This window comes from Haliaeetus albicilla, chromosome 3, assembly GCF_947461875.1.
Source record: "Haliaeetus albicilla chromosome 3, bHalAlb1.1, whole genome shotgun sequence".
In the NCBI taxonomy this organism is placed as follows: domain Eukaryota; kingdom Metazoa; phylum Chordata; class Aves; order Accipitriformes; family Accipitridae; genus Haliaeetus; species Haliaeetus albicilla.
This window is the reverse complement of record NC_091485.1, coordinates 35,915,226-35,940,028: the sequence shown is the minus strand read 5'-3', so window position 1 is coordinate 35,940,028 and position 24,803 is coordinate 35,915,226. Positions and strand designations below refer to the sequence as shown.

The 24,803-nt window shown below is 40.6% G+C and overlaps 1 protein-coding gene across 5 annotated transcripts in view; it reads right to left on the bottom strand.

The window, feature by feature from the left end:
• The window catches only part of FAM110B (family with sequence similarity 110 member B), a 116,181-nt gene that overhangs the window by 51,049 nt on the left and 40,329 nt on the right, over positions 1 to 24,803 (bottom strand). The window contains exon 1 of one of the 5 annotated variants that reach the window (XM_069779374.1): positions 10,361 to 10,493. The exons of 3 other annotated variants lie outside the window; for them this stretch is intronic. The gene's annotated coding sequence lies outside the window, so the exon portion shown is untranslated. Of the gene's footprint in view, positions 1 to 10,360; positions 10,494 to 24,803 lie in introns of those variants that run through there. One more of the 5 variants, XM_009922800.2, reaches the window with a different exon arrangement.

The following is a 24,803-nucleotide window of genomic DNA, read 5'->3' as shown; positions in this document are numbered from 1 at the left end:
GTTTTTATTTACTTAAAAATTACACAGACAAAAATCACATCTATACAGAAATAAAGGCTGTAATCTAACCGTATCAGAGGGAACACAAGCATTCAAAACTTATGCAGACTACTTAAGGACTTAGTTTCAAGGGAGAGTACATTTAAAGAAGTACAAATCACCTCAGGTGACAGCTCATGTGAAATAGGGATGTTAAGTAAATCCCTCTGGACTCCAAAACTATGCTAAAATCATGCTAGATACAACGGGGACTGAAACAGAATTACACCTAGTATGGTTTTGCTCTTTGAGAAGGAAAAAATGCAATTATTTTTTTGAGCCTGTATCAGTTCTGCATTCGTATCTGGGCCATCTGACTTCTCCCACAAGTGCAAAAAATTGAAATGAACTAGCAGTAAAAATTAACCTCATCAGCCTGTTTCTCAGTATTAGCAACTGATTTTCTAAATGCGACAAACAACTCCATTTTGAAGACAAAACACAAACGGAGTCCCCTTAAGCATCACTGTAGCTGGGTTTCTGTCCTCTTTATAAAAATACCCAGAGCTTCCAAATTTTTCCATAGCAGAGCAAGAGCGCTGATGCAGTGGCACAAGGTACAGGGTCATGCTTTGGTTGGTACTTCTGGCTGAAAGAAACCAAGTGTTGTAATGATCTCAAGCTATTGTAACGATCTCAAGTCGTCACACCTCTGTCCCAGTGTCCTGCACCAAAGCGGCTGGTGCAGATCTGCCTTTGTGCAACTTGTAATTGTTTTTCCAACACCACTGGGCTTGGTGTTACGGGATCCTCCAACCGGCAGGTTTCAGGAAAGCATCCCACAAAAGGAGCTCATCCAACACCTTCACACTTAACAAGAACTCCTTTCCAGCTGCGAGGAAAAGCAGTAAACTTGCACCCCAGTACACATTGCTTCCAGAAGCTGCATATTGCTAAAACCATTTTGAAGATCTGACATCAAGTCCCTAAAACTAGTAAACTCTTCCTTGGGGAATGCCATGTAAATACAGCAAGTAGCTGAACAGGAAGTCCTTCTGCCAATTCCATCACCTCTTCCCCGTGAGTTTGGAAGGGCAGAACCATGCAAGAAAGCAACAGTCACACCAGTGACAGCCTACCGCTCGCTCACCGCTGGCAGCGCTGAGCCCGTCTCCGACTTGCGGGGCAGCTCGATTTACAGGCAGGTCCCACTTTTACTGAAGAATTTCACATCAAACGTTTGTGATGTTTCCAGATATATCATGAAAAGGAAATGAAAAGCAAGTTTTACACTTTAAAATATGGAACAGGACATTTTCTTCCTGCTTCAGATGGCCAAACAGTCCTTGAAATTGAAATTCACAGCACATGTGAGCATTATAAACTTGGGAAGAAAAGGGGCTGGAGGACAGACAGAGGAAGGGACAGTTTAAAAACATACATGCAGGAAGGGAAAGAAGAGCAGGGAAGGGAGACGCAAGCTGTCAGTACGAACCCATTCTTTTCTCATGCACGTCTGTGATACCTGACAAGAAAACTTCTCCACTACTACAGGCTACCTCTAAAGGATTGTCAAAAGACAATTGCATGGACCAAAGAAAGTAATCTATTCGAGTGTAAAAGGCCTAACTGCTAAACTAAAATGAAACAGAGGGAAAAAAAAAAAGGCACAGTTCAAAAGGATTAGAAGATTTATCTGATTAATTTTTGAAAATTCAACAACAACAAAAAGGTTCAAAACTTCCTAGCGGCTGTGATTGAAGCGGATGTGTTAAGCATGGAACTAAGCAAGCTCTCATAAATAGAGATTGGTTTCATCTTCAAAACAGATTATTTATTATTATTATTATTATTATTGCAAGTGCTTCACTGTCTTAGAAATGTCTAAGCAGCATTTCCAAGATGTTACGTCAAGACCTGTGAACAAGCAGGAAAAAGTAAATCCCACAATAATCTGAACACAGAGCATCAGAAGAGAAAACATGGCATTACCATGTATTTAAATAGTGAAAATCCAAATGCTTGTGGGAACAAAGATAATGGTTTCTGCAACTTCAAATATAAAACCCCAGGTCTGCATGCTCTGTCACTTATCTTGGCCGAGATGTAAACAAAGACAACCTCTTCAACCCCGAATAATATAATACTAATGATGGTGATCATTTAAACAAGGGAAAAATTGACTTTAATGGGGGCTGAAAAGGAGAAAGAGTGTTAATGCTATAAGGCAAGATTCATAGCTTTGAAGGGACATGAAGAGCTGTGCAAGTGTCCCTTTTTCCCCACAGAGTTATCCAATTCATGTACAAAGGATGCTCACAGACAGCTTCCTCCAACACTGCCTCTGAGGGTCACCTGGTGCTTCATTTGTATACACCAAGAGACTACATGTAATTTTAGTAGTCAGCTTTGTCCAGCTTCCTAGTTTCCAGCAATGCTGTCAGATCTACACAGCTACTGTGGGCTGCAGAAACAGGGCTGAACACCAGCAGAGCAGTAATTACGCGTATGCAGGACTCCAAAAAGTATTTGCATAAATACAAAGTGCCTGTAGAGAGTTCTCAGGCCAATTTTTCCATGTTTACTACTTAATTTGGTGCTATGTTTTTGAGAAAGGGGAGTCTAGCTAAGGGTGTACCTCCCTCTTCTGACCCAGAGCCTTTTGATCTCCTCTTTCTCTCATGCAGATCTCCTTCTGGGCAATTTGTGCCCACTTAAACATAATGTGGACCACAACAAAGATGTAATTATGCATAAGTAGTGCCCAACAGAAATAATCTAAGAAAAATAAAAAACTTTCTTTAAAGCAATTTTATCTAGCATTTTTTACTATACAGACGTAGCATATTATTTTGGAAGGAAAAAATATCTCAGTGGCTGCTTAAAGCATAGAAAACCAGTGTGGGCTGTCTGAAATGGAATTTGTATATTTAAGAAAAATATAAAAACATTCTCCTCCTCCATTTTCCATCTCTGATATTCTCCAGTTTGTCCTAGCCTCCAGGTATGTTTACACAGCAGCCAGAAATAGGTAGGTGTATACATATCTATACATGTGCACGTTCATACCTAAGAACAGGTCTAAAACGTGAAGTAATTTTGGATAGCAGAACTAATACAGAAAAAATAACTTGCCTAGAGTTGCAAGGCCTGCTTGGTCTGCTGTTTGGAGACTTCTAGTTACAGAATCACAGAACAGCTGAGGCTGGAAGGCACCTCTGGAGATTGTCTAGTCCAACCCCTTGCTGAAAGCAGGGCCATATAGAGCAGGTTGCCCAGGACCATGTCCCAGTTTGGTTTTGAATATCTCCAAGGAGAAAGATTCCACAACCTCTCTGGGCAACCTGTGTCAGTGTTTGGCCATCCTCAGAGTAAAAAAATTTTCTTATGTTTAAATAGAATTTTCTATATTTCAGTTTGTGCCTGTTGCCTCTTGTCCTGTCATGGGATACCACTGAGAAGAGCCTGGCTCCATCTTCTTTACTCCCCCCTGTCATGTATTTATATATACTGTTAATTCCATACTTAATTTTAGTGAGAAGCAGAAAAAAAAAAGCTCTGCGTAGGATCCTAATGCTTCCAGTACTATGTTCTGCAAAATCCAGAAGTAAGAGTCTCTATAAATGGCAGATGTACATATTTCTTGGAGAGGTGGGAAGCATCAATCCAGTTTCAGCAAGCTTGCAAAAAAATCAATGGTAATTCAACACCAGATGGATTTAATATTTGTAGATGACTTCTAAGAATGGATGTGTTTTAAGAGTTAGTTGCAGACATGGTTTTGATGCAAATTTGAGCTTCAGAGTCATACTGAAGTAAAATAAGAAAGTATAAGTTGCTTTGTAGCATAAGGAAAGAGAAAATACTTGCAAAAACTCTGGCTCTTTAGACAGCTAAAAATCACAGTTGATAGTAAAGAAGCATCCCAATTTTTCTACACGCACCATAGGAAAGACTCCTCATCAAGCCACATTACAAATGAAGAACCCAGTCCCTGTATACTTTAGCATGGGATGGAGGCACGATCTGCTTGGCTATTGCTCTGTGAGGATTTAATGATGGCAGTCTGCAAAACCTCCTTCCAGTAGAGAGCCCATAGCAGGATCCTTTAGGCACCCAGTGCAGCAAATGTGCCAAGTAGCTGGCAAAAAAAAGAGCAAAATAAATGTGACTTTAAAGCAGTAAGTACCCATGCAGCTCGGAGCCCTGCAGGCAGCAGTGAAGCTGTCAAGATTCAGGTCAGTAACGTGCCACCACTGCCTGAGACACCTACGAAGAGCAGGAAGAGCAGAAGCAGCTCCTTGGGTCAAGCTCTTACAGCAGCATGGCTGGTGTGGGGTACCTTGCATGGAGGCATGATGGAAAGGAGCCCTGTTTGCAGAAAGTGGTCAGCAAAGCTCATTAATCACTTCGGAAAGGCCCCATCTAGAGATGACAGGAAGATGAACAGAGATGCTTGCTTTCAGTAGAGAGGTAACAGGCCGAGAGAAAAAAAGCAGATACATCAGACTTGGAAAGGTCAAGGATAAGATTTGTGTTTGTCAGAATAAGCTTTCCGAGCAGGAGCCAAGGACATCTTGCTCCAACAAATAAATAAATAATAACCAAACAAATATCAAGCACCTTTGGTAAGAGAATTTAAATTCTTCACCCGCGTGCCATCCTTGGGCACCTCTGCCTACAAGGTATTTTTGGATATCCACCCCCCAAAAGGGAGCAGTGGCTGCAAAGATGTCAAAGAGCACATAGTTGAATGGCAGATAGAAGCTGAAGGGCAGAGACAGACAGGAGGAAGTGACAACAAAAAGAGTAGATTTGAATGGGAAAACAGAGCAGACAAAATTTAGAAAGGAGGTGGCAGCAAGGCAAGAAGAGGAGAACTGTGGGGAACAGAAACAAGAGGCACCAAAACACTGGAGGACAATGACACCGTCTATTTTGAGGTCCTGTTCTGTTGTACCCACCATGGTACCTGCCTTCCACACAAAACTAACAGCAACTGTACTGCCTCTGCCGGGCTTCGCCCAGTCCCTGGGGAGGTAGTGGCCAAAACAGCGGTCTCTGCACTCCACAATACGCTGAAGGAAAATGGGGCAGGACCATGGATTGCAGTAGGGTTGATGTAACAGTAATGGAAGAGGAAGGGATGTAATTTATCAAGTCCCTCATACATTTTCTGACTAGACTGCCGTTGTAATGTCACAGTAGAAATACAAAGCTGCACACTCATTTCCAGATGACTGCAATGCCCAAAATACCCAATGCCAATTATGACACCGAGACAGAAGGAAATCATCCTACCCTGGGAAGTTTGTACTGTAAGTGCTTATGTAGACAGGAATAGTTATACTGATCTTATGATATTTTTTACTCTTTTAAAAAAGACATTTGCAGTGATGGTTTATAATCCTAAAGCACAGACTGTTCAGCCTACCTTGCAAGCCCACAGTTTGTGGTCACATAAAAGATGCTTCATCTTTATTGTCCCTGTTTTTCCCTTCCTCTCCAGCCTTTTTCTGCCTAGATTATACAGGCAGGAAACACTTTGGAACAGGGACCGTATCATATTATGCATTTGCATTGTAGGCCAACACACCACATCCTATTAATATCTCTCCTTCAGTATCATTACCTACAAAAAACAGTATCCAGACCTGAAAAGAACCAATTATAACCATGGACCCTAAACAGATGCAAGAGTCAAATATTCACAAACTTGTGAAAATGTGCATATCACTGCAAACCTGGATATTCTTATTTCTCTCCAGTTAAATGGCACTAATAACCTATACAAGTTGTATTCTGCATTGCATAACTTTGCTACAGAATGTGTTTCTACAGACTGCCTCATCAGGGAGCAGAACAGCCTAATCTTTGAGCTAGTCTACCAACTTCCAAAATGCTAAGCTCTCTTTAAAGAGAGGCAAGAATTTAATATCCTCCTTTGCCATTAATTGGGATTTTGTAGTACTTGCATTCATATTAGGAAGGTATGAATGGATACAGTAAAATCATTCTACAGGACCCAACAGATACACAGCCAAAAAAATAGATGGCCATATAATCAGCAGTATAAATACAATTAATAAACCAATATACCGCGGAAGTATGAGACAACTGCATGACAGGGCATAAAACCAAATAATGTCTGTTATGGAATGGACAATTAATGTTTAAAAACTACGTATTTACAAAGTGAGGATCTGGGTTGGAAGCTTCAGGTGCTTCGTGGAAAGGCTGTAGCAAGTAGTTGTGCCTACAGGTGGCTGAAGCACATCCACGAAAGACAACATGAAACTGAGACAGGAATCTTGTTACCAGGATTACGCAGACAATAGCATCCAGGATTACTATTTGCCGGTTGTATTCTACATTAAATCTATCAAGCCACACTTAATACCGCAGGTAATACATTTAAGAACAATTAAAATTAATCATAACAGGAGATTAAGTGTAAAAAAAAAAAAATTAATAATACCCATTTTGTTTTCAATTCACCATACCACTGCAGCTGTGAGAACTGCAAGAAAAAGACATTGCTGCTTCCATTCCCGGCTCTATAAAACACAACCTTCCTCTAAACATCGCAAACGTTTGACACGCAGATGCCTACAGCTAGGCGTATTTCACCCCCTGTTTAAGTTTCTGACTCCACATAGTTAGTCCCCAGAATAACTTGTGCCAGGAGAGCGAGAGCCCTGCGGGAGGGGCGGGGCAGGGTGGGGCAGGGCAGGGCGGGGCAGACCTTCCCCACCACAGGCCCTTGCCTGGGCCCAGTCCCCGGGCATGGGAGCACCTGTGCCTCCGAACTGGGGCTGCAGCAGCCCTCTGCATACAGAGAACGTGGTCACATTTCCGACCCCGTTAATTAGTGCAGCTGCATCAGTGCGGGAAGAGCATCATGGCAATAAGGCCTTCCCAGCTTAACGTACGCCTTGCTGAGCCTGCAGAGGGAATGTCCACCGAGAAGGCTCAGCCTACACCTCCCCACCACCCAGCCCCAAAGTTTTCAGATTTAAAAAGAGTAAAAGGACCTTCACCCAGCAAAATACAGAAAACAGGCTATTGATTTCCCATGAACTCTCAAAGTGTTATAATAAGCATTTATAGATGGGCTATTGAATGTCTCGACTATTTAAACAGACAGACATTTCATCAGCAAAGTAATAACTGGAGTTGGTTCCAAAAACAGAAGAAAAGGAAAAAGGAGCTTTAGGGCACAATGTCACTTTTCTCATTGTAATGTAAACCTTTACACATATATCACTTACTGCTACTCGACTTAAAAACTGTAAGGCATGTAAGTATAAATCCTGCAAAATAAACACTGTGGTAAATACTTTAAATCCCTATGACTGTTTTTCAGGAGTATCTCTTTCATTGCTAACAGACTACAAAAAAAATAAAATGCATTAACCTTAAGTATCGTCTTTCCCCTTCAGACTTAGCATGGTTTTAAGTAATGCAAAATTCACTTGTACACGTAGCAGTAAAAAAGACATAACATCTCAATAAACCAGAGCTAGCGTAGCACTGCTTATTATAGGCACTCAGCTTACTGCATATATCTGTCTCCAGCTAGCAGCCAAAGCCAGTGTTTCTGAAAACACAAGTCTTCAAGGAGCATTTATATTTCTATGGGATTATAACGAGAGTACTGGTATGACATTGAAAATGTTAACAACATATTAATTTCTACACAAACATATATTAGTGTTAGATGGTATAAGTGATTCTTCCCCAGCTATAGATATATATAGAGAGAGATATATATGAAACACTTGAGACCTTGATTTTTGTAACATACTTTTGTGCCCTTACCATATATACATACACACACACACACACACTGCATTCCTGATTGGAAAGAGAAGTTTCCCTTTCACATAGCAAAGAACTTGGAAATTTATCTACAGGGCATCATATCAGAAATAAGAACAGTTCACAGAGGCACACAACAAACATGCTATGCATGCATCTCCTAACAGAGAGTAATTAAAAACTTCTACATGAAAAAACTCACTGTCAAAACTTGAATACAAAAGCTCTAGAATAATCTGAAGCATGCTACATTTCCTGTAGTAATACGCTGGTTATAGTTAAAGTATGTTTATAGCAACAAAGATGACAACTTTTTTAGAGAGTAATCCACATGAACTGTTGCTTCAATTTGTTTTCTTTGTTTGCCCAGAAGAAAAATGAGGTTGTAACAAAGATAAGCAATAACAAAGTAGCTTATTCTTTGCTGTTAAGGCATTGCAAGTTTAAATTACACTGGCACCAGTTTTAGTTTCACAACTGTCATTTTTTCTGGTGATACTCACATAGATCACCACAGCTCTTTTTGGAGGTAGAGATGTCCACGCCTAAATAGCTGCTGGTGCAGCATTTCAGTTCCAGTGGGTGGTGGTATCACCTGTATCCACCAGTAAAAATATGCTAACTTTTACCGCATTTTTTTCCAGCTGTGCTTTATGTTACTTACAAATAACAATAGCTCAATACATGAAACAGAAAATACCAGCCTCTCATCTCTTGAAAATAAACTGTCTGGATATGGTAAATATATAATTCAGCTGGGGATATTACTTTCTACATTTCTTTGTTACTAACATCACCGTTATTTACTCCTTCGTGGGATGCTGTTGTAAAGGTCATAAAGATGTAGATAAATTACTTCAGGTAAGCCTCTGTTAAAAAAGGCAAAAGATGTAGATGAACTTAAAACCTCTTTAATTTGGAGCAATGAGAGAACACGAAACAGACTGAAAACAACACGTCTTCACATCCTTAGTCCTCCCTGTCCAGGCATAACTGTTGCTATGCAAAAATGCCATTTTCCAGGTCTGCAGGGAAGAAAACAACTTTGCAAATAAAACCCAGGTGAATGTAGACACCAAGGTAACTACTTCAGTCAACAGAAAAAATTCAAAGAAACTGGTACCAGCTGTGATTAAACCTCCCAAATACTTTTCCTTTTGAATACACTATCACAAATAACGAAGCATGCGTATCTGCTGTCCCCACAGCCATCTAAAGTAAGCAACTTAATAAATGCCCACTTTTAAGGGTATCTACTCTGGAGGTAACACAGTTTCATACCATATAGTTTAAAAGTGAACAACTTAAATTTTGCTTTGGTTTATACAACAGGAAAAACATTTCCATGGATAGGTGCAGAGGGAAGAGTGAAGACTAACACGAAAATAGCTCTTGTTCCTAACACCTTTCTGATCCTGGCCGAGACAATCTACTCGTACCTCAGACGCATGGTGGCAGCCAGCCAGCCAGATGACTGGTGACTTAATATACAAGTTCATGTGAGCTCTGGAGTCTGACGGAGACAAGGGCATTAACTTTGAAGTCTCAACAGTCAGCCTCAATATTCAAAAGTCATCAAATGAGGCATGACTATATTAAGAGACTTTTTTTTTTTTAATACTTCATGCTTGCTTCCTTCTGTTCTGAACAGCTTTCACTGTAAAATGTGTTCATAAAATATGCATGCTTTTTATAGGAAAAGTTGTCATCAATTGATGCGTAGGTCAAGTATGAAAAGAACTTAAATGAGTATGATGCTATGATAAATACTGTAATAGCCTCAGAATCACAGATGAAAAGATTGGCAGATATATCTTATTTCATTCTACTGCTGAAGGCAGTTCTGACAATAAACAAGGCTTTGGGCCAAAATTCAGCCTTTGAGAACAATACAGACAGATATATATATAGATAGATAAATAAAAAATACATGTCTGTGCAAGCAAAGGATATACTGCAATCTACCAGGCAGGGTGGCTTTAGTTTCATTTTGAAAGCCACTTAAAATAAAACCCAGTGGATGAAACAAAGAATCCACCCAAACATGAAGGCTCCAGCATCTTTGTTGAAAGAACAATAGCATATTCCTCCTCATCCCTCTATCTTGTTGCAGAAGAACCATCAAAATAGTTATTGCTGTGATCAAATTAAAGAACACTTCACAAAATTATTCTTTAATCAGTATTTGTAGAGATTTATTTTCATATGCCAATAGTTGTAAATGCTCTAATTCAATTGCTTTGCAGAAAATATCCCAATAAAAAATATTTCCATTAGCATAACAAAAGGCAACCAGTAAAATCACTCACATGCACAGGCTCAAAATTTCAAATGAAAGCAATATTCCCGTATAAATACACTCTATTTTTGAACTAAATCCACTCTAATAATATGTTTTGTAATCTGATGGCTCTCCCACCGGACTACACATGATATTAATGAAAGCAAGATCGAATTAAACAGATGACATGATTAACAGTATTCATTTCATGCATGGCTGTTTTACCGGAGAGATAAAGACCTGAAAGTAATTACCACCAAGTAAAACTCCTTCACTGACCTCTCCGTTTCCAGCTAGCAGTCCTTAAGTACTGATGTTTTTCAACAAAGACCAGTGCCTTTCATCTGTGGGCTTTCTTTTACGCTACAAGCTGAGCACCTCTCCCGTTGCATGCACACAGTACCTCTGTATCTATGTCTGTAATGCAGCATAAAGATTACTGGGGAAACCTATCAAACCGGCAGGCAGCAACCTCGCCCGCCAATAAGCGCGAGGCACATGCAGAATCCAGCACATGCTCGCTGAGGCTCGCAGACTGTCACCGCTGCTTAGCAGGCTGCTAATCTAATTATAGCCGTTTGCCATCGCACAGGGCTGCTGAGGCACCGCGCACGAGGAAATGAGAGCTGAACAGATTACACCTTTCAGCCGAAAGCATCGACGTTTGGGATTGTTATTTGTCTCGGTACATAAAGACAAAATTCCTGTTTGGGTTTTGTTGTTGCTGTTTTTTCAAATGATTTGCCTATGAGGGCGTTCGTCTCCATCTCTGAAAAAAAGGATATATTTAGGAGTGCTCTTTCAGAAGCTGACCGCTTGTAGTTTGCTAGATCTATTAGAAGGAGACAATAAAACGCAGCAGTTTATTCCACCAGTAGGAATTCTTGTTTTGAATGTACACAGTACCAGCATCACAAACACAGCAGATCGCAGATCAGTTTATGTACAGTACTTCACCACCTACAACGTAGACCTCGGATCAGCGAGGCGCCACACGCATGCTTTCAGTGCACAGTAGCCCTACAGAAGTCAACAGGACCCACTCTGTCCTTTACGTTTACACGTGGGCAGATACTCAGATGACCCAAGGGCTTCTGTGTGCATCAAGTCCTAACTAAACTTTCACGAGGCTATGGTGGAAATGCCAAGGAAATTTTTGCCATTATGCAAAACAACTGAATTCATTTGGAAAGTACTTAAGTGTGAGCAAATACTCCTCAGAAGCATGGGGAACTAACTAAAGTAAGCCTTAAAAAGCATCTTACAAATGTGTAAGTGCACAAAACTAAGGAATGTTATGATCTAAGAGCCCATTGTGTATTTGAAAGATGCTGCAAGCTTCAACAAGATCAGGTAATTATTCATGAAAAAAAGATACGGGCACCTGTAGTTTAGTCTTCCTTGATAGTACATTTCAATTAATCTTCACTCTGATTAGCACAAATTGGGAAACAATCTTCTGAAGTTTCCTGTTCCCACATGGTTCATATAATCACCTAAGCTCTACACTGACCAAAAGGTTTTCAGACGTCAGTGGCAAGATGGAAGTACACAGCCTGTTTCTCAGAAGTGCCAGTGCCAGCTGTCTCTCTCATGAGATACAGTACATTTTTCATGATTGATACTGCCGAAATATCATAATGCTACAGCATTATGCATACACAAACTTCACAACACATTTTTAAGATGTTCCACTAAGCTACACATAAAACACATGCATAAACATTACACTTGCAAGACCCTGAGCCCCACTGCAACAATGAGTTCCTATGTGCCCATGTGAGCATTTTTCCTAATTATTTACTCTTATCACCAGCACCATACAGTATCAGGCATGGTCCAAGTGCATGATATTAAAGGTTGTTTATAAACATTTTCATCTATCATACTTACTTCAGTACCAAAATTGTATTTGCTACTACGTAAAATGTTCCTAACGGAACAAGACTTCCATGTGGTAACAGTGCAAGACCATATTTATTGACAGTATGTAAATAGCTGTGTCACAGCTTGCTTAATCTGCCAGTGAAAATTGCTCATAAAGAGTCGCTCTGCGCTAGAAGCAGACTTCATCTCTGTAAGAAAAATATTCTCAAAGCTATATACATCTAGAAATAAAAATGAAAGGCAGGAATAGTGACATGTTGCTTCTTGATTCAATGTTCAGTCAACATTAAGTTTTGTGTTGCAATAAACGAAGGAGGCTGTTTTATTAAGTCTTCTTTTGCAGATTACATCACCTAAAGAGCTCATCAATTTTTATAAACTGTGTTTCTTTAAAGTACTGTAGAATATTCCAAGTTTCTCAGTAGTACTCCTTGAAGCCAGAAAACTAGCTATTTCATGAATAAAGGCAGGAGGAGCAGTTATACAATGCTTAAAAACTTAATTTAAGAAGAGTTCAAGAGACATGTGAAGAAGAGGTGCGCAATTATTTCATGATCAGATCCACAATGATTTTTCTAACAGCATTTTGCCAAAGGTAGGAACAGGGGAACGAGACCAATAGCCTCGACCGTAGTCCTCTGATCCAGCTATTGGGAATGCTTATATTTGCTAAGCAAAGGAAAAGACACACACACACACACAATATAAAGAAAATCAGAGAGACTTAAATCATTTTGTAATCTAATCCACATTCACAGACCACCAAGGCACCTATGACCACTGACAAGATGACCAAGAATCCTTAAAGAAGAACTAAACAGGCTTCAGCTGCCCCCAGGACTCGCAGTTTTGGCTCCCTCCCACGCAAGCTGCTAAGCCTACGCATCCGCCATCTCTGCCCAGAAGCTCCCCAAGCCCTCGCCGCTCCCTCCTGTGCGGGTCCAGCACCGCTCCCCAGCGGGCAGCCTCCTGCCTCCTCCCCGCAGAGCTGCTGGCTCCAAGGGCAAGCACAGCCCATGTCACCAGCAAGGGCTACGCCAGCAGCGTGCTCGCAACATACCACTGCAGCAGAGCGTTTATTCTAGGAGTTGCTTTCTTTTTTAAAACGTCATGGTGACAGCTGCAGTCGGGGGACCCACTGACAGCTGTGAAGTTGAATTTCAAGAGACACCCACTTGTCTCTGCAACACAATCAACGTTCACTAAACCTCTGTGCTTACCTTAGCAGACCAGTCAGAAGAGTCCCAATATCTGTCTCGATTTTAACAGTCACTTCTAATCATCACGACTATGGGCTGGGCAAGGAAGGCATGGGGAACAGCACTGCAGGTCTGATGTTTGGAGCCAGTGGTGGTTTACGAGAGCCCACGTTCAGCAGAGGCAGGTGGCTAAAACTCCAACTGAGAGCAACGCAGAGCTCCACCAGCCTGCCCTGCCGCCCGTGGTGACCGCACACAAGTGCCTGGACCTTGCACCGGTCCTGTGACAGGATACGGCCACGTATAGGCATGCCAGCAAGAGAGGCCAAGAGAGGTTTCATGAGGACACAGTCACAAGAGACTCCTCAGCTCCAGCAAGTCTCTGTTGGAAGTGAACAAATTGTGAAAGGTAGGCGAGTTGGCCAATATTTGGCAGACTTTCATCGAAAGCAAAAGCCTGTCCCTGGCACAAGTTACCCACCTGTGCTGAGCTTCAAGTTCCTGCTCCTCCGCGTGGAAACAGAAGGTCTGCTACAATGTTTTTAGAAATTAAAAGCAAGTTTGGTTTTCTCTAGCCCCGTTCCTTGACAGACCAGTTTCTAGCAAAATTTTCCAAAACCATATGGTGTGAGACAGATGTCCATCACAGAGGGGAGGAGAAAGAAAAGCTATGGGGGTATGATGAATTCATCATGAGACACTGAAACCAGCATCTTACAGTGAAAATTGCCTAGCTAGCACATTAATGAATTTTACACTTCATTTAGGCATATCTAAGTGAATTAACAGACGGATGACTATTTTGGGAACAAATAACTTTTTACTATGTTGTGATCACTTGTATAAGTACTTATACATCACATGATTTCAATACAAAAATATATAAAATAAAAAATTTCTGATGTGTCTTGCAACTAAACGGGTTTCATTCTGGATACCGCTTAACCTTTGACTACAAAATATACCAAATATTGCTTGGGAGCTGCTACCTCAGTTACTCAATTAGATTTTGCACAGTATAACAAACATATGGAATGAAAATGAGTTGAGCAAAAAGGTTGGTGAATCAACATACTGCATGTTTAAAGGCAATAGTGTGTATATTTCCAAGCTGTAGCCTTGAGAGGTTGAACTGAATCAATTACTCTAATGAATATTTCACTTGGTTTGATGCATTCATTAGACTTTTAGACGTAAGCTAAACCATCCCATGGTTATGTACACATAACAAGCTTAAAGACTTTTGTATGGTACTTTTTATCTTTACACAGATTAAAAGATGAGGGGACAATTTTCTGTTCCACAAGTTTTTCTACATTTCAACTTTCCTTCCCAAAGAAATTTATCTAGCATTATTTTCCTCTTTCTTTTGAAAACTACTTTTGACTTCATAATAGTTATTTGTTGGGCTCTTTTCTTTCCTAGCAAGTACTTGGTGGACTTTGGGAAGTCTGCAAATTGGTGGCAAACTCATCACAAGACCCAACATCATTCATGGAGGAAAACAAAACACAGGCCTAGTGTTTGCCATATAAACTTTTCCCAGGAAGTCACAAATGCCAGGCTTCAAGGTCAGTACTCAGTGTGGAAAAAACTATGTTCATTTTATGGAGCACACAGATATTTCTTGGATTGATCCTGATTTCAATTGGTAAGACAGCAGTTACCTATGCATATACGTGTGTGTACATGTCAATGTTATCGATCATGTTTTGAAGTTGGTCAGCCAACCTGCAACTTCAGGGCTTTCTTTTCAAATATGCTAATTATATCCCTTAATGCCATAGACAGCACTCCTCTGGAAGCTTAGTAACAGGCAGAGGTGTCTCACTATTAAAGCCAGAGATTCTCTGCAGGATGGCACTAAGATTGATTACTACAGAGTATTTTTTATAGCATTCATATTCACTTTTTTCTCAGAATCATAAAAAACAAACAAAAAATCCCACACACCCACATTCCAAAGGACATTACCATCCCTCGCCTCCACAGACCTACGTGTTGGCAGTATCTTCATTGAAGACCTAACTCACTGAAATGAAGACACCGGTCCATCACTGCCACGTTGGAGAACCAGGGGAGGAGCAGTTAAGCTGTCAGTGTGGTGTGTTTCATTCTACCACTGATGGATGCAGTAAAGAAGGATCTGAAGTGAAGTCTGCAGGAGGTTTACTACACTGAGCACTTGCACTTTGGCCACACAATCAGACGTGGAAGAACACAGCAGTATTCTGCTGGTATCCTTAAGAACACAGAGATTCAAAGGATAGGTCATTTTAAAGACTTCATATCACCCTGAAACATGCTTCCTGTCACATACCACTCCAACACATCTCCATCTCAATGTCGACCTTCCATTTCTCCTCAAGTTCCCTCCATTTTTCCTTCAGTGCAAGTTTTCTTCCACCTCTATACTGTATTTCAGCAATCACCTCAAACTATACAAATATTCTTTGTGCCCTCTTGTGTTTCCACCCTACTTATTTTTCCCTCCACTACCTTTCTTCACAGCCAGCAGCAGAGATGTAGTTTGAACTGTCCATTTCAGAAGGCAACATACCTGTCAGCACAGCTGAGACCTTAGCAAGACCAAAACATATGTGCCTCCTAGCCACCACTTCATGACCTCTAGCTGACCAGCTAGATGGCCATGAAGTTGGTGAACCACAGAAAGGGACCACATTGCTTATCAGTAACACAGTAAGCAGAAGAAATAGCCTTATATAGCGCATCCAGGCCATAGACACCATATAGTGCATGCCTGACTCGCATGATCAATGATCATGACCCTAGTGAGCCAAAGATTGTAAAATATATTATAGAAAAAGCAGCCTCTGCTTCCAAACAGCCAACTGAGAAAGACACATTAGCAGACCGTAACAAACAGGTTTAAAAAGAAAGAGCAACAAAAAAAATGAAACATGACTGATTTAAGATGCTGAAGTCCTAACACAAGGTGTAATGGTAGCAAAAGTCAACTGCTCACAAGGACACAAGAGGTTCAAACTACATTGGAACAAGCCACAAAAGGGCTTCGAAAGCAGAGATACATTTTTTTTTACTTGGTGTGGTGGAAAACAGGGATCCTGAGAGCATCACTTAAGCTAGAAAGCTGACAGACAAGTACAGATTTTCCTCAGTGGAAGAGCAGAAAAAAGAGCTTGCAATATAATAAGTATACTTCCAGTACCTCCACATTATTAATCCTCATCACCACTGCTGGCACTTTCTTCTCCTTCTCTATTTAGTATCATTTTCACTATGACCACCGTACTGCAATGGGTGACACATCTGATGCCGAGTATATCTAACCAAGAGATCTACAGATTGGCCCAGGGAAACTTTAAATGCAAGTCTTCCATTAGAAGACAGATGTAATTTTTCAAAAATGCTATGCTGCAAAGAGTGCAAAAGCTGAAGGATTTAGTGTAGCATTCCTCCCTTTGAAGGAAAAACTCCGTCAGACTTGCTCACTTCTGTAATTAAGAACGTTATTTCCAATTCTGAGTAGAATGTGCAGCTCTGAGGCTTTCTTTGATCTTGTGTGATGACAATGAAGACCCATCAAGCTCTCTAAAGCCCATTGTTTTTTTATTCTTCAAAGAATGTTTTCCGCTCCCTTACATCTCTCTATGTGAGAAGGTGTTTATGTTGAGCTGCAAGATGCAACTAGAAAGAAAGTCAAGGTGTGATTGTTGGAACATGAAGTGGTTCCTCGCAGATGCTAATGCGTACAGGCACTCACTCAAAACCCGCCCCACTGCCAGCCAGCTCGCTGGGAGCTCAGAGACTGCAAACCTTCGAGACTTCAAGTCTCCAGTCCACACCCATAATTCAGAGTTTCAGAGCAGCTCTCAGATCTTATTACTTTACACAAGAGTTGAAGATATTGAGCACAATGAACCCGAGAAGAAAACTAGCTTTGAATGCAATGGCTTTGGTTATCACTTCAAGGCTAACAAGTTCGAAGACAGCTTACTAAACTTCAAGCCTTTTTAGCTAAATGTAAAACAAATTTAGATTTTAATCATAGAAAGATTGTTAATTTAATGACTAGAAATTGTGTCCATATAAAACCAGCAACTGTGACTTGCCATACCAGAGCCCAGTCTCATGGCTTTCTTACAGGAAACCAGAAGCATTTTGCTGGCATAGATGAAAAGCCTCTCCAGGAAGAGAGACTTAATTATTTAACAGAGCAAGCCGAAAGCCCTTTTATGAGAGTCTTCAGGACTCTCACTCCATATAATGTTCCTGAAAAAGAGCATACTTGCATCTTGGGCCGCTTGTACACCTAGCAGTTAAAGTTCATGGGGCTGATAAGGTCCCAAACCCTTCCTCCAGAACTGCTTGTGGCTTTTATCCAATCCTCTAATGCAAAATGAGCACACCAGTCGTGTAACTAGGGCTATGAAAAATTAGTATAAATGGGGACAGACAAGTGCCCACCCCTGAAGCCTACCTAGAAGCTCTCACTTCTTATTTTCCACCCTCTTCTGACCATTTGAGCAGACACTCCCCTCCCTGCATAGTGCTTCAACTAAGGTGAGGGGGAGAGTGATGATCCTACCAAAACTAGCACGGGAGCTACAAGTGCTCTGAAGAAGATAGGAAACATGCACCAGGGGAACTCTGTCACATCCTGGGGACAAATTACTCACTGGTCTGCCTTCTCAAACCTTTCTTGGGCAAAACAGCAGGCATTTTCATCGCATTTTCTTTCCTAGGCCTGGGGGCAAAAAATGTTGCCCAATTTCTCCGCACCACATGTCTGCATGGCATAGTAGCCTCACACAAGTCACCACTTGTAATACTACTGCTGTCGATAACCAGAATTTCTTCAGGTGGCCGTCCTCATGAAGTGCTGACCGCTCAGAGGATCAATCCCAAATCAGATAGAGCCTTTTATGCCTTTGTCCCAGCTGCAAATCCCCAGCACTTCCAGAACAGTTTGGTAAAAGCACAGGCATCAGGATCATCAGTTTTACATTAACAAAATGCAAGTATGTAACAACTTCTGTCTCACTGGCACTGTAATTTAATGCTGCTGACACACATCATTGTAGTGGGCATTTATTACTTTGGCAAGAATTCGTATCAACATAAGATTAGGAATAAAGCAGGCTAATGCTTACAGGTCTGAACCTAGTCTTCACTGCAAACTCAAATACATTTTGTGAGCACAAATATGCAGCAAGTATGCCTCATCTTTTCTAATAATGTACTCTTTGAAGGACAGCATATTTTGAGATCATTGGTTTTCCAATACGTCAAGCGGGTGATGTCTCAGTGGTGAGTCTTAAAAGTCCCAAACATGTCAGAGGTAGAAAGGGAAATCAGTAATCCCATAACAATATAACCTTAATAGCATAACAATAATCCTTTTTTGTCCCTATAGAAATTGGGTACATACATGGGAAAATAAGGTCAAAAGGTGAGCACTCAAAATTAAGTGATGCCAGAACTGGAGCTTTCCGTCTGTCTCAAACATGTATCTCCTGCATGCTCTGCAATAATGTAGTCTTTAGCGATCTGAACAAGAAAGCCTTATCCTTGCTCCCCAAACTTCTGCCTTAATCAGGATCTAAAGAAGCTGCTGCTCCAAAGCTAATCAGCAAATAAAACACACACACATTGATATTTTCAAAGCAAATTCCAGCAGTCTGTAGTCAAAACATAAGCAGCATAACCACAGTAAAAGGGCTGCTAGAGAAGGGAAACATGAGCAAGTTTCAAAGTTGCATGTTTAACACTGTACATATTATTCGTATTTTATAACAGAAACCACGTAACTATGAAAAACACTGCATAACTTACAAATCATCATAATTTCCATACACAGTTGGACTGCTGCATGCAATCCCACCATATCCCACCCACTACCATAATTATTCATATTTGGAAGGACTGAGGGGAAGCAACATAAATACCCCTATGCATAGTACTGAGTTTTCACACTGATCAGTTCAGCACATAGGCTACAGCGTGTGCATGGCTAACCTGCAAATTCTAACCATTTATCTCTTTTAAAGTAGTCGAGCTATTCTGAGTACTTACAGCTGCCCCATTTATATAATTCTGTATCTGTTTCATTAAAAACAAATTGAAATAGCTTTGAAATACTGATGTTGAGAAGAATTTTGAAGGCTCATTTTCTCTTTGGGTACTTAGAATATCATCATCTCTTGTGGTAAACTAGTACACTACATCAGGAAACAGTAGCTTCTACTATTGTTTTGCACATCATCAATAAAGTGAGACCAAAACCCAGCCAAATTAGATGACTGATTTCTTTTTTCAAATTCTACTTTATAAGTTAGGGTAAAGAATTAACTATGTTCAGAAGTCTGTACTCATTCAGAATTTGGGATTTAAATTGACTTTTACAGATCTGAGAGTGCATAAAGGAAAAGTCTGAAAATTATCTTTCACATTTTGCAGTAGTCACAAAATTTTTTTAGGTCTCTGTATACTTGTTTTTTCAACTCCCAAAACTAGTGAAAGGGAGTTGGAGTAAAACCAGAGACTCCTTAAAGTCTTCCCAATGACATCATATATTGGAATATATCATACCTCCCAACCCATGACATCCCTCCAGCCTTCCTGCAGCTGAAGTCTGAGTTAATGTTTGGCAGAACTTCCAGGTAACTTCCTCAAGTAAATAAAAATACAAGAGGAAAAAGTACCAAGCCAAACTCACTGGGGATATGATATGTGAGATGGTCTGGAGATTAAAAAAATAAAGCCTAAAATCTGTAGAAGCTGCTGGCAGTGAAAAAGACGCATGCCTGCACTTGAGAAGTTCACTATGTCAAAAAAAGCCCCAAAAGAACAAAACCAAAAGGAAATGAAAAAAGCATGTGTCCAAAAGAAAGGGGCAACAAAATCTACACCTAACAGGTATTACTAGGCAGAGAACTCCAGAAAACAAAGGATGCATTCCAGGTGGCAGTACATCTTCGCTCACCTCATCAGCTTTCAAAGCCTGCCGGAGACAGATCTACAAAACTTGTGAGAAAAAAAGTAAAACTGTCATTGTTGTATACATTATTTGCATCTCACTACTACAAATATCAGGGGAACTTACTTGTAACTACTCTAAAAACAAAATTATCCAGGCAAGATCCTTCCCAGCAGCAACACAAGCAGCAGTTCATACTTGCCAACTGTATTTCTTGCAGTGTGGACATAACTTTTTTTACAGATAAATAGATTTAATTTACATAGTCTTCAAGGCAGCCAGATAGAAAAACAGTATTGATTTCTTGTCTGACCTCCTGCAATTCAGCACTTCGATGTAGTGAGCTAAAAAGGCAGACGCCCCAACCCGTGGTTAAATACTGTAGTCTGCAGCACACAGCATTTCCTCAATGGAGGAGGAAAGCAGTTACGGCCGACCAGGGTCATGCCTTGGCAAAGACCAACCACCAAAATGCAGGCACCACTGGAGGTGGTCGCTGTATGGGACACTGCCACCAGAGCAGACCTCACAGCAAGAAGCAGAGAGAAGGCACCTCTTCTTAAAAATGGTATCACCCCCAACTGAAAAGTGTAACCTCTTGGCAGGTGGGGTTAAGTATTTTGTGTTTAAAGGTACTGTGAAAGAAGACAGAGGACTTATCCTCCACATGCCCTGACCATCAGAAGAAAGAACCTGTGAAGAACCTGCAGAGGCTGTACTCATGAGAACACTTGGGAACACTTCCCACGTTGTTTTGGGTTTTTGTTTTGCTAAACATTAATGAAACTCGCTGTAGCTTACAACTGAGAAAATGAAGATAGAAACAAGGATAAGAAGATAGAACAAAGCTAAATATAGGTATAGTTACCTGATGCTTTAGATAACTGGTGAGTCATTTGAGTACTTGCACTAGAATTAAAGCGTTCGAAAATTAAAGGCTGCTGGTGCTCAGTCTATAAAAGAATGGAAGACTACATTACCTGCATATCCAGGTTACATCTCCCAGATCCTTTTTTCCCCCCTCCTCCCCAAGATTACCTGTATGTTATGTTATAAGATGAATCCATTTTGTTCTTTATACAAAGTTCTTTAACACAAGGAGTACCATTCATTTGAAGAGACTCAAAATATTAAGCTAACAAGATACGAAGCTATCATCATTCAGTACTCTTCTACGTAAACACCTTCTGCTTCCCTTAACACTGAAATTTAAAACGTTGACTGTGACCAAAATAGGTGAGTGCAGTAGCTTGGCATAATCATAAGCAAATGTTCAAGAAAATGTGATCTAATACTTGTAATTTAAAATTATCTTGCAATCTGCCTTACAAAGTAAAGAAAACAAAGATATCATTCAAGTGAGTCAACATTTTCATTACAGGCTGCCTATCACAGTGAAAATTCAAGGGAATGAGCATTGCAAAAGAGCATGTTCTTGTAGAAATAAGTTATCAAGATGTAACTTGAAACAGTCACAAAGTAAGTGTGGTGTATATAGGTTTATTCATTTCTTTAAACCTGTTCTTATTAGAACACAGAAAGAGAAGACAGGCAACAAATAGAAAGCTCTACAGAGGACAAAACCCTACTGGAATAATCCACAGGTAACAGAAAACTTGATTTAGAATTGATGCAAATATATCAAGCTTGGATATCGGAATGATTACATTTTAATGTGAAGCAATTCTGGATAGAGATAACTTAAATCACACTGAAATGACTGACTAATTTTTGGCTGAGGTCATGTATCTTAGTTTTGCTTTGCTTAAGCAGTCCACCACAGAGTGCTTTTGATCAAATACTGTTTATATGACACATGAGAAAATATTTCACTCCTCTGAAAGTTTACAGCACCTAACCTAATATAAATTACAAACTGTGGCTGCAACAGGCAGCAGCAATAAAAGAGACAAAGTGAATCCTTTTTTTTTTTTTTTTAAACTATACTAAACAGATCTATGCATAAATATGTCTCTTTCTGGAAAATACTTTATAGATCAGAAAACTATTTTGAAGATGTTGACACATACAAATCAGGGAAGGCTGATTTAGGTTCCAGACCGTGCATTTACCTAGCATAAGTATTTATACTTATTAAGTCTATTAAGAACCTTATTATTAAGAAGCTTGTTAATTGTTAGGGGTAACAACCTCTTCTCATGCCATGGTGCCATAGTAGGACGACTCGTGGCCAATGGTGAAAAAATAAAATCAGCTATGAATGCGTTCACTGAAAAATTATTTTTTACTCTGTCATGGTTTAACCCTAGCCAGCAACTAAGCCCCACACAGCCACTTGCTCACTCCCTTCCCCAGTGGAATGGAGGGAGAGAATCAGAAGAGTAAAAGTGAGAAAACTCTTGGGTTGAGATAAAGACAGTTTAATAGGGAAAGCAAAAGCCACACACGCAAACAAAGCAAAGCAAGGAATTCATTCACCACTTCCCACGGGCAGGCAGGTGTTCAGCCATCTCCAGGAACGCAGGGCTCCGTCACGCCTAACGCTGACTTGGGAAGACAAACACCATCACTCCGAATGTCCCCCCCTTCCTTCTTCTTCATCCCCCAGCTTAACATGTTGAACATGACATCATATGGTCTGGAACATGCCTTGGGTCAGCTGGGGTCAGCTGTCCCAGCTGTGTCCCCTCCCAACCCCTTGTGCCCCCCCAGCCTCCTCGCTGGTGGGGTGGGGTGAGAAGCAGAAAAGCCCTTGATGCTGTGTAAGCACTGATCAGCAGGAACGAAAACATCCCTGAATTACCAACATTGTTTTCAGCACAAATCCAAAACATAGCCCCACGCTAGCTACTGTGAAGAAAATTAACTCCATCCCAGCTAAAACCAGCACATTCTTTGTACTCTTCAGACTTCAATAAATCAGAGTGCCTAATACTAGTTCCTTGGGAAAAAATAAATAGGGATTCTTTTCATCCAACACACACTCTAAGAAACAGGCCCGAGTGGAAACATTTAATTTTATCGCATAACAGGAAATTCTGGATCACCTACCATGATAACAACCATGACATTAGCTATGCTTATGGAAGGATAAGGGCTACCCTGAAAAACTACATTTGGTGGAATGATACAGCTTCTTGTAAGCTGGGAGACAGCCCCAGAACTGGCAACCAGAGTGGTAAAATTTCAGGAGCGAGGTCCTCCACTGGAAGTCCACTTAAGGCTCACCACGTTGCACGTAAAAAGAGCTGTTTCCCTCCATGAAAAGCTCTCTTCAGTGCAGAAAACATGCAGTCTCTGCCTTCTGAGCAGCTCAATGCCCCATATTGCTACTGGTCAGCACTAACCAGGGTTAGGTGAAAAATCCACAGTAGGCATTTAATGCTCAAAAGGAGCAGTCAATTGATTAATGTGACTTACTGGCCCATTTCATATGTCAAGTCCCATATGCAATCGTATCCGGTAGATGCAACAGGAGGGTTATGCCACCTAATGCCTTAATTCTGTAAACTTTCCCACTCGGACAGGGCCCCAAAAAACTTTGTGTTAAACAAAAATTAGATTCAACACAGAAGTTAAATTCCTTTACAATAGGAATTCAATGTGATCAGAGCAGAAGAAACAATCTCTGTCCTGTATTACATGTTTTTGGAACATCCTTCTTCATAAATTTAAGTTAGTCTTCCTTTTAAAAATTTTACAAAGTCCAGTATTTGGTTGGTGGTGGGTTTTATAGCTCTTTCAGGGAAGTAATAAAATCACATACCTAGTATTTTGACAGTGTACTTCTGGCAATTAACGTAGCTGAAAATTTTATCGTCTCTGAAAATGTATCCACTAAAGAAACAGCAGGAACACCTAGTTTGTGTAATTATTAGGGGGTGGGAGTGGAAGATCTGTGCATCTCCTAGGAGAATAAACTTTACAATTGTCACGGCTGAAAGAAAAGCTTCCAAAAGAACAAAGCTTGCAACTCATCCTGAGTCATTTCTGCATATCAACATTGACTAGTAGCTGGGACTTGTTTTGGTTTGTTTGTTTTGGGGGTTTGGTTGGTTGGTTGATTTTTTTTAAAGAGTTTAACTACAAAAAACAATCAGGAGAATATGTAGAGGCAATCCACACACTCTGCCCCTCGAGTCATCTCCTCTAGAGAAACTGACTGCAGAAATTCAGGTCAACATGAGATGACGCAAAAGCCACAAAACTCTTTTACATCTCTGCTTGGCTTCCAGCAGCGAGTGCCCAGAGCCACCTGGGAGACTAGGGACGGCTCCAGACAGGGACCACAAGGGTCACGACGAGTACTTCACTGGACACTGTACTCCAGTGTGAATGCAGCTCTCTTCTCCAGCTGGCAGCCATACAAAACATTTGACTCTGATCCCTGTACACTCACATACGTGCTCAAAGACTTTCCTTCCCATCACCATTTTCTTCACTGCCTCGGTTTGGAGAGGACTAGTGAAGGATGAGACCTGACTGCTTTTTTATCTCAGTGAATGTCCATCTCCTTCCTTTTACTAGGCTAGAACTTCAACATCACATGATGGAAAAGGGTAAGACCACAAGGTGATCCTCCTAGCAGTGTCGGGCACCTTAAGGTTTGAAGGCCACATACGATGCAGTCAAAATAGTGCTGGAAAAGACAATTTATTTATCTTTCTACAGTTGATGACCTTCACATGACTACTTCTCTGAGAAAATATGAAGT